Source organism: Cupressus sempervirens, chromosome 10, assembly GCF_028749045.1.
Source record: "Cupressus sempervirens isolate cs-2001-9-10 chromosome 10, ASM2874904v1, whole genome shotgun sequence".
Classification (NCBI taxonomy): Eukaryota; Viridiplantae; Streptophyta; class Pinopsida; order Cupressales; family Cupressaceae; genus Cupressus; species Cupressus sempervirens.
This window is the reverse complement of record NC_143127.1, coordinates 846,525,805-846,540,112: the sequence shown is the minus strand read 5'-3', so window position 1 is coordinate 846,540,112 and position 14,308 is coordinate 846,525,805. Positions and strand designations below refer to the sequence as shown.

The 14,308-nt window shown below is 36.7% G+C and overlaps 2 pseudogenes; one reads left to right on the top strand and one right to left on the bottom strand.

Moving 5' to 3' along the window:
- Nucleotides 1-12,176, top strand: part of LOC149536650 (putative UPF0481 protein At3g02645) — a 34,454-nt pseudogene extending 22,278 nt beyond the window's left edge.
- LOC149536651 (MADS-box protein SOC1-like) lies at nucleotides 8,666-9,509 on the bottom strand (annotated as a pseudogene).
- Nucleotides 12,177-14,308: the final 2,132 nt, after the last annotated feature.

The window sequence follows — 14,308 nt, the reverse complement described above, 5'->3', positions numbered from 1 at the left end:
TGTTTATATGAACAAAATATTTATAAATTGTTAAAATATTTGTTGTCCAATGATAAAATTCATGTAATTAAATGAGAAGATGAGGTTATAGAACTAGAATTTGAAATATTAAAAGGAAATGCAATATTAAAAGGACACTACTAAAATGTTACAACATGTTATAGAAATTCTCCTTTTATTAGGGTAATTAGTGAAAGATTTACTTGTATGTCACTAAATTTTTGTAGGTGAAGTAGTAAAACAATAATTTCTCACATCTCATCCAATAGGGGATCTAGATCTTCAATTAAACATAAACATTTTGGAATTTTTTTTTGAAGTTTTTATTAATTCTTCTTTTTCATATTGTGGTTTTCTAAGAAGACAAATTAAATGTAATGTCTTAAAGAATGCTTCTAGTTCAATTTTTTAGAAATAGATGACATGAAGCGAACAAAAAATTGCTACAAGATTAGTTGAAATCCTATCATGAAAAATAGTAGTTCTTATAGTTCAGGCCTGCATATTTCAGTTGTTGGGAGGTTTGTAACTGTCCCAACGTGTCAGCATTTCAAAAATACTAATTTTGTCAATAACATTTTTTATTTCTAACTATTTATTACTTGTTAAGTAGAACATGACAAATAATTTTAAAAAAAGATTCTCCCAGCAATCTACCTTATTGCCCAACGTGCTTAACCTTGATAATATTTATTATAAAATTAAAATATTAAAAAGAGTGAACCAACATGCACCAGATTAATTAGTCTACAAGATTAATCTTTTAAAACTTTTTCTTCTCTAATTACGTTAAAAACTTCTTCAAAAGGTTTTAAAACATCTAAAACACTTCATAAAATTTATGAAATATGTATTTTCCAATAATCCCAATTTCTTGCCAGGATATTGTGTGAGTTTATTAGCATCAATATTTTGGATATTACTCAATAATTCATCATTAGTAATTGTGTGTGAGTTTATTAGTATCAACACATGGATCATATTCAATGATCCATCATCAGTGTGAGTTTATTAACATCAACTTTTTGGATCATACTCAATAATCCATCATCAAAATATCATCAGTATTTTGCTGCTGGATTATTGAATATGATTGGAAATGTTGATGCTGATAAACTGACACACAATCTTACTCAAAATTGATGATAGATCATTGAATATGGCCAAAAATATTGATGCTAATAAACGCATACTCAATCTTATCTAGAATTATAAAAATAATAACTGTAAAAGTCTATTTTTCTTAAGAAACTGAAATATTTTATAAATCAACCATTATGAAATCCCAGCTTAGATTTTGGTCTTTAACATCTAGAATCACTGTAAACTATTTCTTTTTCATTGCCAGGGTTTGGGCAAATGAAAAAGGTAGAAAAGAACAAGAAACAGTGTGGGAAAGATTCCGAAATAGAGATTGTAGATACAGAACAATGTTACTCATGGTTTGATGATGTGAAGATCAGGTTTGAATTTCACAAGGTGGAAGATGACGAGGTAGATCATAAGTCAAGAAAGCTTTCTTTTGTGTCGATAAACAGAGTACCCAACTATCTCAAGGACTTAAACAAAGAAGCATACAAGCCTCGAGTGGTCTCTCTGGGCCTTTTCTATCACAGAATGTCAGCTTCCACCTAACTAGCAGCACGCCCACTTTCTAGTGGAAAAAGTGCAGAGCTTGCTTCTAGATATTACAGACAGCTACGAAGGAACAAGAGAGTGCGAAGAGGAAATCCTTGTTGGGCTCTTCACTCTGGACGGATGCTTCATTCTGGAGACTCTTAAGCTTCTTAGCGATGAGTCACAATGGAACATCAATGGCGATTCACAATGGAATCTTGATCCTATTTTTAATAGGAACAGGGTCCGCTTTTGTTAATTCGATATCTTGACTGATCTTCTATTGCTTGAAAATCAGGTACCCATAGTCCTCGTTCTTGGACTATTGGAAATGGAGGTCAAATTAACAGAAGAAATGGCGAGGACAGAGCTGCTCAGAATATGCTCTGCAGCAAACAATAGGGGAAACAGGGGATGAGCATAAAGAGCGCAAGGCCAAATTGAGAGAACCCCTCAACTTAAAGTACAAGGATCTACACGAGTACAAACACATTTTGGGGTTTTATTTCATTGTGCATGAGTCAGAGACAATCCATGAAGGAGAAAAGATAGAAGGTGTTGGTATTACAATACTAGGGGCAAAGGACAACCATGTTCATCATCGCCATCACCATCGTCTTCTGAATCATCATCCTCATAAGCGAGGCTCAGCTCATAAACGTAAGAAAGAGTATCATTATCAATACCTGATGGCTTCTGCAACAGACTTGTACAATAATGGAATGAAACTTAGATCGTACAAGGGAGTCCCATATGCCCATTCCCTCCGCTTTGACAAAAAGGAAAAGACTCTGTTTTTGCCTATGATATGGGTTTCTGATGCCGCAGGCTTGATCTTCAGAAACCTCATGGCTGTGGACGTTTGCCAGGAAAAGGAACTCAACGTTATTTTGGAGTATGTGTTTCTGATGATTGTTATTTCAAAATAGAACACAGATATAGAATTTTTGCTCTGCTAGGGTTTTTTTGCTTCATGCGAAATTTCAATTTTTTTTTGCATATGGCCCTTCGCTTGCACTCCCTTTCTGTCAGCACTTGGCATACCGCATTTACTGGGGGAGCTTTAGGTTAGGATATAATGGCTTCAGCCAGCGGTGAACCAGTTGTTTTTGGTGTTTATGCTGTTGCTTTAGACTGCCATAGCACCGCTATTGAACAGACACCCGCGGAAGTTTGTCCCAAAGGTTTTCCATGAGGTAATCCTGATATTGTCCTTCCTTTGCAAGAATTTGATGCTGCATGTGATTGGTTAGAACAACATACCTTGATAGGGTATTTTGTTGGTAGGACTCCCCTTGAAGCTATGCTCAGAGAATGGGTCAACAAAAGTTGGACTCCTCATGGAGTCTGCCTTGACGCTATGCAAAACCTTACCAAAGGTTTTTTTTAATTTCTCTTTCCTAACCCATCACAAGCAGACGTGGTTTTTACCAACGACCCTTGGTCTGTGCATTCCTCTCTACTTGTTTTTCAGAAATGGTCCCAAGACTTCTCTGTCTTGGATGATAAAAAGCTTAGGGTTCCTGTTTGGGTTGAATTTCGAGGTCTACCCTTGCCTTGCTAGCCTTTTATTGAGTCTATTGCCCAAGCCCTTGGAAAAGTTGTTACCAAAGAGCCAGAGAAATTTTTTAATGCTCGCCCTCAGCGGCGTGTTTGCATTGAAGTTGATCTTTCTAAAGATCTCAAGGACTTTGTGGAAATCCAGATTGGCGCTCAAATCTTCGTACAAAAGGTGGTTTACTTGAACCTACCTAACACCTGTTATAGGTGCGATTTTGTAGAACACAAGATTAGGGATTTCCCTTTGGCTACGCCTAGGGTCAAACCCCAGCCTAAAGCGACGCTTGTCAAACAGGTCGAAGGAAAAAAAGAAGAAAGGGTTACTGTTGCCCGCAAAGGCAAGCCTACCTTGAATCCTTTGGCCCCCAAGCCATCCTATGCGGTAGTTAACACAATTCCTCCTGCTTCTACTGAAGTGTCAGTGCCATCTAGCATGGAGATGCCAGCGGCTTTTGTTGCACTTGTTTCAATTTCGCAGGTTTCAAACCCTGCTAGTTCGCAGGGGATTAAGGCGGCCGCCAGGGCCTCGTCCTTCGCTGGGGCTCGTTCTCATCTTGCAGTCTCTTCCATAGTACCACCAGCAACAAGACATTCTCACAATCCTCCTAGATGTGCGAAGATATTAGGGGTCAAACAATAGGCTGTAAGTCTAGAGGATTTCCCATCTGACTTCCACCCGATTTCTACCTTTTTGCAGAATAGTTACTCCTCTCTAGAGGACGAGGATGATATGGAAGAGTTCTCATGAACTTCCTCTCTTGGAATGTTTGAGGTCTTACAGACCTCCCCAGAAAATTCTATGTCCGGGATACCTGTCATAGACTTGGGAATTTAGATTTTCTTTGCCTGCAAGAAGTTAAGATTTCTGGTTATATGCTTTCTACTGCATGCCACATCGTTTGGCAGGATAACGTCATGTTTTCTTCTCAGCATGAAGTTGGCCGAGGTGGTGTAGTTACTCTCCTGTCACCTCGCCTACATTCTGCTATTATTTCGTACGGTTCTAACCCCACACACCATATTATTTGGCTTTTTCTTTCCATTAACAATCATTGTTTTGGAGTCATTAATGTTTATGCCTCCAATGATGCTGTGGAAAGGGCACAAATGTGGGTTTGGCTTGCTGACAACCTGCTGCCAGCTACTTGGGTCCTATGTGGGGACTTCAATATGGTTGAAGCGACCTCTGAAAAAGATGGCATTCTACCTTTCCGTTGGATAGCTAGGGAAAGAGAAGCCTGGTTTTACATGCGTCATAAATTGGGCCTTTTTGATCCCAATACTAGCCACCGTCATGATAGTGGGGCCTGGTACACTTGGTCCAATTTTCGAGCCAGTCCTAACCACATATTGAAATGTCTTGATCGTGCTATGATCTCGGCGCAATTTTTTTTTTCATTTTCTAAAGATCGTGATCTACTTGTCATTCCCCTGACAGATGTGACATTGTCAGACCACTATCCCATTTTTTTGGCATTTTTTGGCAAACAGCTATCCCCAAAGTGGCCAAGTCTCAATTCTTTCTCAACATGTATGTGTTGTTGCATGCTTCCACCATCTCCCACATACAATGTGTCTGGAATTTGGAACCAAGTCCACATTCCCATCGAGGTTGGATTCAATGGTGAAATGATGCCATTACCAGAATGACTCATTTTTTGCGCATCTGCGGGCGTCAGCTGGCAATTTTTAGAAAATAGTGTTATGAAGCCAACACCCTTGCCCTCACAAAAGCCTCTAAAGTGCTCATCTTCAACCCCTTTGATGTGGATCTTCAAATTCAGCTTGCCAAGCTTCGCCATGAAAAGAAAATTGCTGATAACTATGCTGCCTGAGGAGCTCAAATCAAAGCCCGTCTCCATTGGTTGGAGGTTGGCGACAAAGCCTCGAAGGAGTTCTTCCAGGCTCTCCAAGCCCATCATACCAATGTTGGGATTAAAAAGATAAAACAAGGAATTGATGTTCTTTCCAGTTTGCCTAACATCCTGCCAGCTTTTGTTCTTCACTATGAGAACATTTTCGCTTCCCAGGGCCATTCGGTTGCTCAGGAGGAGGCTCTCAGAAAGTGTATTACTGTTACTCCAAACTGCCTCGCGGTTGAGCAACGCGCTTTCTGTGAGCAACTTCTTTTCCTCCGAGACCTTAAAGAGGCAGTTTACTCCATGGCGGATGACAAATCCCCTGGGTGTGATGGATTTTCCTATGAATTTTACAAACATCTTTGGGAGCAAATTGTTCCTGATTTGCACAAAGTCTATCTTGAAGCATACCATTCTAAAAGCTTAGGAGCGATCAGAAATAAAGGCAATATTAAATTCATACCTAAAGCTGCTGATCCTGAGGACATCTGCAACTAGAGGCCCATCACCCTCCTGAATGTGTCTTATAAGATCATTGCTAAGGCGCTCTCTCTCAAAATCCGCCATATGCTTCCTCTAATTGTGCGGCCTGAACAAACTGGCTTCATCAAATCCAGGTATATTCTTGACAACATCATTGCTGTTTGGGAAGGTATGGAATGGGCCCGTAAGTCCAAGTAGCACGCTATCTTTTTAAAGATAGATTTTGCTAAACCCTATGATCGCATTGAATGGTCTTTCATTTTGGCTATGCTTCAGGCTCTGGGTTTTGGTCCCAATTTCCTTCAGTTCGTGGAGATGTTCTTTGGTGATGCTAATGCTTGCATCACCATCAATAATTCACAATCTGAAGCTTTTGGACTTTTTCATTCCATTAGATAAGGTTGTCCATTAGCTCCAGCGCTTTATGTCCTTGCTGCTGAAGGTTTTGGTTATTTATTTGCTCACTCTATGTCTTCAGGACTGGTCTGTGGCATTTCCTTGCCTGATTCTTCCTCCCAGTTAGTCAATGGTCATTTTGCTGATGATTCTTTTCTTACTCTTCTTGAAGATGAAGAAAACATCAAAAATGCTTTAAATTGTCTTGACACTTTTGTCAAGCCTCTGGCTTTGCCATTCAATGGCATAAAACGCTCTACTACCGACAGTCTTTTTTGCCAGCTCCTCATTGGCTTAGCCAATTCCAATGGAAATAGGTTACTCATGGAGAAATCTTTTGCTTTCTTGGCATTCCCTTTGCTTTCCAGGCTTCCCCTGTGGAACTTTGGAATGCTATGCTTACAAAGATTAGCAAAAAGCTTGATTATTGGATCACTAAGCCACTGTCTCTTGCTGGTAAATTCCAGATTTGTTCTAAGATTTTGGCTGCCACCCATGTGTATTATTCTTCTTATTGGGCTCCCTCCAAAGTTTCCTATCTCAAATTAGAACGTTTTCTCAGAGATTTTCTTTGGGCCTTTGGTTCTGACCATCATGATTTTCACAGAGTTGCTTGGGATTTTTGTTGTCTCCCAAGGGAATCTGGGGGTCTCGGCCTGCTTTCCACTCGAAAGCAGGGCCTTGCCCTCTATGCTAAATGGATTATTAGAGCTATTTTTGGAGATGAAGCCTAGAAAATTCTTGTCAGGCATTGCATCTCTTCAGGCTTCCCTACTAATAGATCGGCGTAGAAGGGGATTGGTTTTCAGACTCTTCTCACTATGCGTGAACCAGTGGTCATACAGGGCTCTTTTGTTATAAAGAGAATCTAGAAAGCCTGGGAAGCTCTTAAACCTTGGCTTTGTTGGGCTGGTGATGAGCTTCACAATGGGTTGTCCTTAAATCAATAGAACATTTGGTGGTCCCCCCTGTTTTCCTTCCAAGGTATTCCTCTTGCCAAGACTCAAGGTGCCAGTGCTCTGCATTTCTTTAAACGTGGCATCTACACTACCAAGGACATTTTTTCAAGAGTCACCATGAATTTCAGGTCATGGGAGGATATGCAAGTTCAATACCGCCTTGTACGTACTGATCACCAGACTTATGACCTTCTATTTTCTTCCATCCCTGTGCACTTACTTCATAAAGTGGGGATTCAGTCTGTTCGTCCTTGGTGGTATGATTGGAAGTGGTTTCCTGCCACTCCATTTACCAATTATAAGCCCAATATGGGATACAGATGGCTTTCGCCCCACCTTCCGATGGTGGACACGCTTAATCAACGGTGGCATTTGCATTCTTCACTTTCTCAATGGAGAAAACGGTTCGACACCATTTGGAGTGCCATTACAAAACCTAAGATTGCTCACTTTGCTTGGTGCCTTGCCTTCCAAGGTCTTCCCTTGCAGCCTTGGCTCAAGCACATTGGGGTTCCTGATCCTAGATGCCCCTTCTGTGGGCAACCTAAGTCCTTTTTGAATATTTTTTATTTTTGCAAGCGTGCTCAGAATTATTGGCACTGGATTCATGATTTTTTCATGCCTTTCAGGCCCGAACCTTTTTCATGGCACATGATCCTGCTGGGTGATTCCCTCAGATTTCCTCGGAAGTTCTCCTAGATTTGGCATACTTTGAGGATGAAAATTTTGTTTTTTCTATGGAAAGATAGGAATGCAGTTTTATTCACTCAGTTTTTTGGATGTTAATATTGCAATGTACACTAAGGCATGCATTTGTAACAATGTCATTATGCAGATACAGGTGCAAGCTAATAAAGTTGCCCTAGAGGTTGCCCACTTACAGGAATTGTTAAATCACTGGGGCAATGCTCCTTGTACTATTGCCAGAGTGCCTCCGGATGCCTCGGCCAATGCCCCGCGTCTCGCGGTCGCCGTTCTCAATGCCAGTCCTCTGGCCGCCATTCACACATGCCGCGCTCCCAGGTTCCCCACCACCGCTCTCCCAGTGGTGGTCAAGGCAGTTGGAGGCGCCGCTCTGCTTCCCCACTGCGTGGTGGTTCTAGCTGGTCCCCAAGTTCCCCCCCCCCTAGGCGGTCTTCTGGCTGGTCTCCGGCTCCTCCCCCTAGATGGGTGCACTCTGGCAAGTTTTTTCGACTAGCCTTGGCAATTTCTCCTCCGCGGCCAGACAAGAAGGATGCGGAGACTGCGACTACCCTAGATCCTGCAAATGTTGCTGACGGCTGGACTGTTCCTAGTTCGCCTCACAATCCCACTGATGCGTGAGAATTTCCTGATAAAGATGATCCTCCTCCCTCTGCTGGTACTGTCTTGGTAGCTTGAGGTTGTTTAAAATATTTTTTTTTGATGAATAGTTTATAGTTTCTGGCCACGGCCATGTTGTTTATTCTGGCTTCGGCCGATTGAACTCATTTGCGGGGTGATCCTGTATCCCCCGGCCTTTTTTTGTGAATTGTAATTTTAATAATTTTCTATAATTGAAAAGGACTATTCATCAAAAAAATAGAACACAAAAATAACATTCTACAATCAATATAAAATATTTCTTCCAATCTCTTCCTAATGTGATGATTTGACTCCGTTAAAACCTAAATACACACACAACATGATTATGTCACCCTCAGAAATATTCAGCAGAACCCATTACATTCATATTATTTAGGAAAAACTTCATTGCCCATTACATTCTTATGAAAAAAGAAAAAAAAAGTATCAGTTCAGTACATATATGACCTAGAAATGTACTTGGTTACAGAAGAAGAAATTACAGTCACCTTCAAAATCAGTCATCAGAAAGTAAATGCCAGTTATCTCCAGGCATGACCACCCTTTGCAACTCAGACATTTCAAGATTGAATGGAAGGCAGCCCTCATGCGGCATAAGCAAATGAGAAGGGATGCCTTCATTAGTGACAAACGAATTTTCACAAGGAAGCAAGAAAGGCCAGTCCTTGCCATCTCCATTGGGAGAAGAAGCCATTACAGACTGACCACCATTAATGGCTGCTTCTTCTTCTTCTTCACCCCACATTGCTCCTTGATGGGGCTGCTGTTCTTCAGACATCAACTCTGCCTCTATTTCATCAAGGGCCTTCTTTCTAAACCTCAATTGCTCCCTCTCTTGTAAAACCTGACTGATTCCCTTCTTGAATTCTTTCAGTGAATCCCCAAACTCCCTCAGTTGATGAAGATCCAAATCTTCAACATTTCTTCTATACCATGAATCCACTTGTGCATTTCTTTCTTGTCTTTTCAGCTTCTCCGTGTGTTTCTTCTCTGCATCTAGCTCCCTCAGTAATGAGCTGTATAGATGCTCTGCCCTCCGTGATTTTTGAACCTTCTTGTCATTTACAAACACTGGAATGTTTTGATATTTATCAATCACATAATCAAAATCAGGGCTCCCAAATGTGAATGCCTTCCCGGCAGGAGAGTAAACAATGATTGCAATCTCTACTGCACACATTATGGCGAGTTCACTGGCCTTTTTGAATACTCCCATCCTCCTCTTGGAAAAACACACCTGCCTCGCATTAGGGTTTTCTATTCTCTTTATAGGGATTTTCACCTTGCCCATTCTTGCTCACTCCTGAAACATCAAAAACAGCTAAAAGTGTATCAAACCCCAAAAAACATGATTCTACCACTACTGTTATGATTGTAAACACCCAAAACTTAAATTGTTTGTTTCAATACAACTTATCTATGCATGCAAAATGGTTTCAAATCTAATATAATTTGAAGGATTAGAGTTTCAAATCCCTACCTTGAATGCTAAAAAACTTTTTTGTGCCTGAGAGATCAACTCTGAGCTCAGAAACAATTTCGACCGAATCGCTGCAATTTCTGATACCTAAGTTTTCTTAGCGATGAACATTCAAAATATATAAGAAAAACCTCCGAAACCATTCAGTTGAGCTCTGGAAAAGCAGTGAAAACCATTAAGCGTGCACGCTCTTTAGATAGGAATTCCAAAAAACAAAAAGCAAAAAGATGATAAACTCTATCGAGTTGTTGAATATGTTTTTAGAAGCATCAAATTAAAATGGCAACAATCTTGCTGACCTTATCTTCCATTCTTACTCTTAAAATCTTGCTAAATATGAAATACAAAGACACAGTAAATTAAGGTGGAGTGTATTAAGCTACTCAAGCTTTGTTTAGATATGCTTTTTATTTTGGTTTTGTGCCAATAAGATGTAGAATAATTATCTTAGTAGAGACTACCAAATTATCCGGCCTCCATGTGAATGGTTAAGTCATTTTAATATGGAAAATAGGTAGCATAAGAGAGGGAGTATTATAAGGTTTCATTTACACATTTTGTAAAATATATAGTTTTAAAAGTTTCTAAAAGTTTTAGGCACGTCCGGTATACCTAAAATTTATTTGTAGATGAGTTCCATCAATTTTTTTTTTTAAAATATGAAAATATTGTTTACAATAAATATAAAACAAAAGTTTAAAACTAATTTATGATTTGATCTTTAAGAAGTTAATTATTAAAATAAATTAATTTTTTAAAACAAATTCAAATATTTAATTGAAATAAGAAATTTTTATATTTTGAAATAAGTTTTATTATTATTATAAGAAGTCTTATTATATTTCATCATTGTTATCCTTAAAATATTATAATTTTTTAGATTATGATTTTTGTGATTCAATTGAAAATATTAAAAAATAATATATATTTATATTATATAATCTTTTATGAAATATTATTATATTGATATTATAATTTATTTATAATATAATAGCACCATATGATATATATGCAATAGAAAATATATATCAATAATTATATTTGTAATTCAAATTTAAATTAATATTTTAATTAAATATATTTATCTATACAACTATAATAAAAAAAAATTATTTGTACAAATATCATTATAAAAATTACAATGATATATTTTTTATTAATTAAAATATTTTCTATATTATAATAGATTTATTAAATTAAAACTAGATTTATACTAATAACTAAAAGTAAGTGCTAAGTCACTATGTGACCCTTTTAAAAATTCTAGTTTTACTAGAAAAGTCATATGACAATTTTTAGTACCTTTATTTCGTACTCAAAGATATATTTTCATCTTGGAGATGTATATGGAGATATACATCAAATGAATTTTCTTTGCATCTCCTATAATCATCTCTTGGAGATGAAGAAAATTTCAATAGAAATTTCTTATATGAGATAAGTTACATTGGATTTTCTTAAAGTTCTGATAAATGAGAATAAAACTAAAATAACATACCAATGAAGTTCTAATTTTTATTTTCTTTTTTATAAATGTTTATAAAAAAAATTGCAGGTTCTATGCATCTTTTCTAAATTCAAATAGGTAAGAAAATGAAGCGAAGCCATAATAAGGCTTAAGAAGCCTACACTCTTTGAAGTTTCATCAATTGATTGATAAAATAATAGGATTCTACTCTACTTTCTTTGTCATCACTTTTTTTCCTATTGCAATGATGTTGATCAAGTATCAATGTAGTTAATCCATTTGAGTACTTTGAATTTTAGTTTTAGTTTTTCTTTTAAAGCATTTTAGTATTGAGCATTTTTATTCACTAACATTGATTATCAACTTAATTGAACAAATATTCCCATTTATCATAGAAATGATGATTTGAAAAATTCCTCATTCCCATGCTAGTGATAACTTAACATCATCTCTTAAGCATATGCTTACACTTAATAATATAAAGTGCATGTGATTAGGGGAGTCCTCAAACTCATACCTAAGCCTCGAGGGTTCATTTATGATAACCCTACCTCCATTTCATCTATCAGTTAATTAGCGGCTTTAGTGTTTGTAGTCAAATGTTAGAGGAAGTTCTCCCTCTCTCCCCTTACATGAGATCTTTGATCTCTCTTTAATCCCTAACTACTGAAATTAAGTAATTCTATCAACTTAGCCCCATTATAATTATATAAGAACCATTATCTGAGAAGGACGTGGTTTTGCTGAGGAAGAAGGGAAAAATCCAGAGCTCCATTGGGACCGATGAGGAAGTTAGTTCCCTCTTCAACTTCAGTATCGCTGACAAAGACAAGTTTGAGGAATTGAAGATGGATGTCAATGAATGGTACAAACGACGATTTGTGGTGAGAGTTAACGACCTCATGGAGAAAAACCCAAAGCTTCTGAAAGCTTTCACTATGTTTTGGGGCATTGTTCTTTTGTTGGCAACTGCAACACCCTCAGTAGTGCAAATTATTAATAAGCTGTAGTCAAACAAGGAAGTAAGAAGAATGATTAGCTGAGTGATCAAGAGAAGACAACGTAAGGCGCAAACAGGATTATTTCAACTATCCTACTAATATGTAGGGTTATACTGGTTGGTTTTCTATATATAATTAGTTACAACATGTATCTATTATATTTGATGAATGTGATTGTCTATCCCTATATGTAATTTCTGTTTTGTCAAACATATTTTATTGGTATTTTAGTTCACTTAATTAACAATACGAGGGCTGTAAGCAGCTTTGTACTAAGTCCCTGTCTATAATGGGTAGGAAGAAGATGTGTGGGAATGGTTTTGGCAAGTTACGTTGTATCATTAATTTGAAATGGGAATTACATAAAAAGGTTTTTAGAGAAAATGACAGAGATAGGGTAATATGACCTGCCAAAGTTCAAATACATAAACAACATTACATCCATATCATGTTCAAAGCACATTCATGGCTGCAATGAACACTATCATTCTTTTGGGATCAAAATCACTGATTGTCCTACTCATTTAAGCTTTACTCGTTTATAGATTACATCATCTTCCATTGTGTGGCCACCCTGAAGTGATCGAAGCCAATATGAAGAGAGATAAAACAATGACGATTTGTGAACTAAATGTCGCAACTTTGAGAGAGCATTGGCTTCTTTAGGCATCTTTGTACTAACACCCATCACCTCCAGTTCTAAGATGCTTGTTAAATTCTCACTTTTTTTCCCTTCCTCCTCTTTTTTATTGGACGTTCTACTTTTTGATGTTCCCTTCATCATCTCTGTTTTAGGAATTTTGCCACTCAGTCACATATTTCCTCACTTATCGGAGAAGCTTTTAAAATGATGCTCATCACTTTCCTCTTTACTATCTAACATGATATTCATGTGATACTTTGGGCTAAGCCAATTTTTCATTATGTTGTTTTCCCGAGGTATAAATTTGAACTATCATTTAGATTCAAAAACTAATTTGGGTTAATCATATTACCACATTTAAAAAAAAAGAAGAAGCTAAAGTCCCGTTTGGTTATAGGAATTGGATGGGAATAGGAAAATCTAGATATCCGCATTCACCAATTTGACGTTTGTTTGCAAAATAAAAAAATTGAATTAGATTTCATTTATCCTAATTTGACCCCAAAATGAGCATAGCGGGATTTCTAAAAAAAGAGAGAATAAGAATAGCTTATTCTTATTCCAATTTTTAATAAGCTCATTTTGATGGGTTGTTGGGTCTGTGAATTTGTTGTTTGATTGTATTTTGCCACTCAAATGCATTTTTGGACTATTTTCTCTGTTTATCATAAGATATAAACTATGCCAACAATATTTAATGTTTAATATGTGTTTTTTTTAAATGACAAAAAAGACTAACATAAAATTTGATATATTTCCTAAACTTTCATAATACTATCTTTACAAATAAATCTTATGTTTAGGTCTACTAATTAAAACTATATTGAAAGATCATTTAAATATCATATTAATGGTCTTGACTTAGTTGTATTTTTTATTTTCTTTAACATATTTAAAATTAAAATGATTTTAGTTTTGATCTTAAAATAATTTGATTTAATTTTAGAATTTAATTTATAATATACAATATAATGGGTATGTGCAGGATCATGGTGTGCCAAAAAGTGGCGATCTGAAAAATATGTAGTTCTAAAATGCCTCAAAGAATTTCAAAATCTATTCCAACTTTTTTGCCACCCATCCTGATACTAAATAAAAACAATTAATACCTTTATAATTCTTACTATATCTTTCAATACTAACCTTATATGGTCATGTTTAAAACATCCCAAAAATGTGTTTTTGGCATGTTCTTATGTGTTTTTTACTTCAAGCATGTAGCTGACGACTTTTTTTAAACCAAAATTTGATGTAATGAAAAGGGTTTCTTAAGAATGTTCTTAGCTTTTCATAAATGTAAGATTTGTCAAATTATGAGTTCAGTAAGTAATTATTACTTATTTTCTAATGGAGTTAGCTACAAAGTGCTGATTGACATACTGGTTGAAAAATAACTATCACTTTCAAACCGTATAAGATTTGTGAAATCCAAAAGATGCATCACATTCTATGCTTTGACTAGTATAAGAAAAAAAATAGAAAAACTTAATTTTGATTT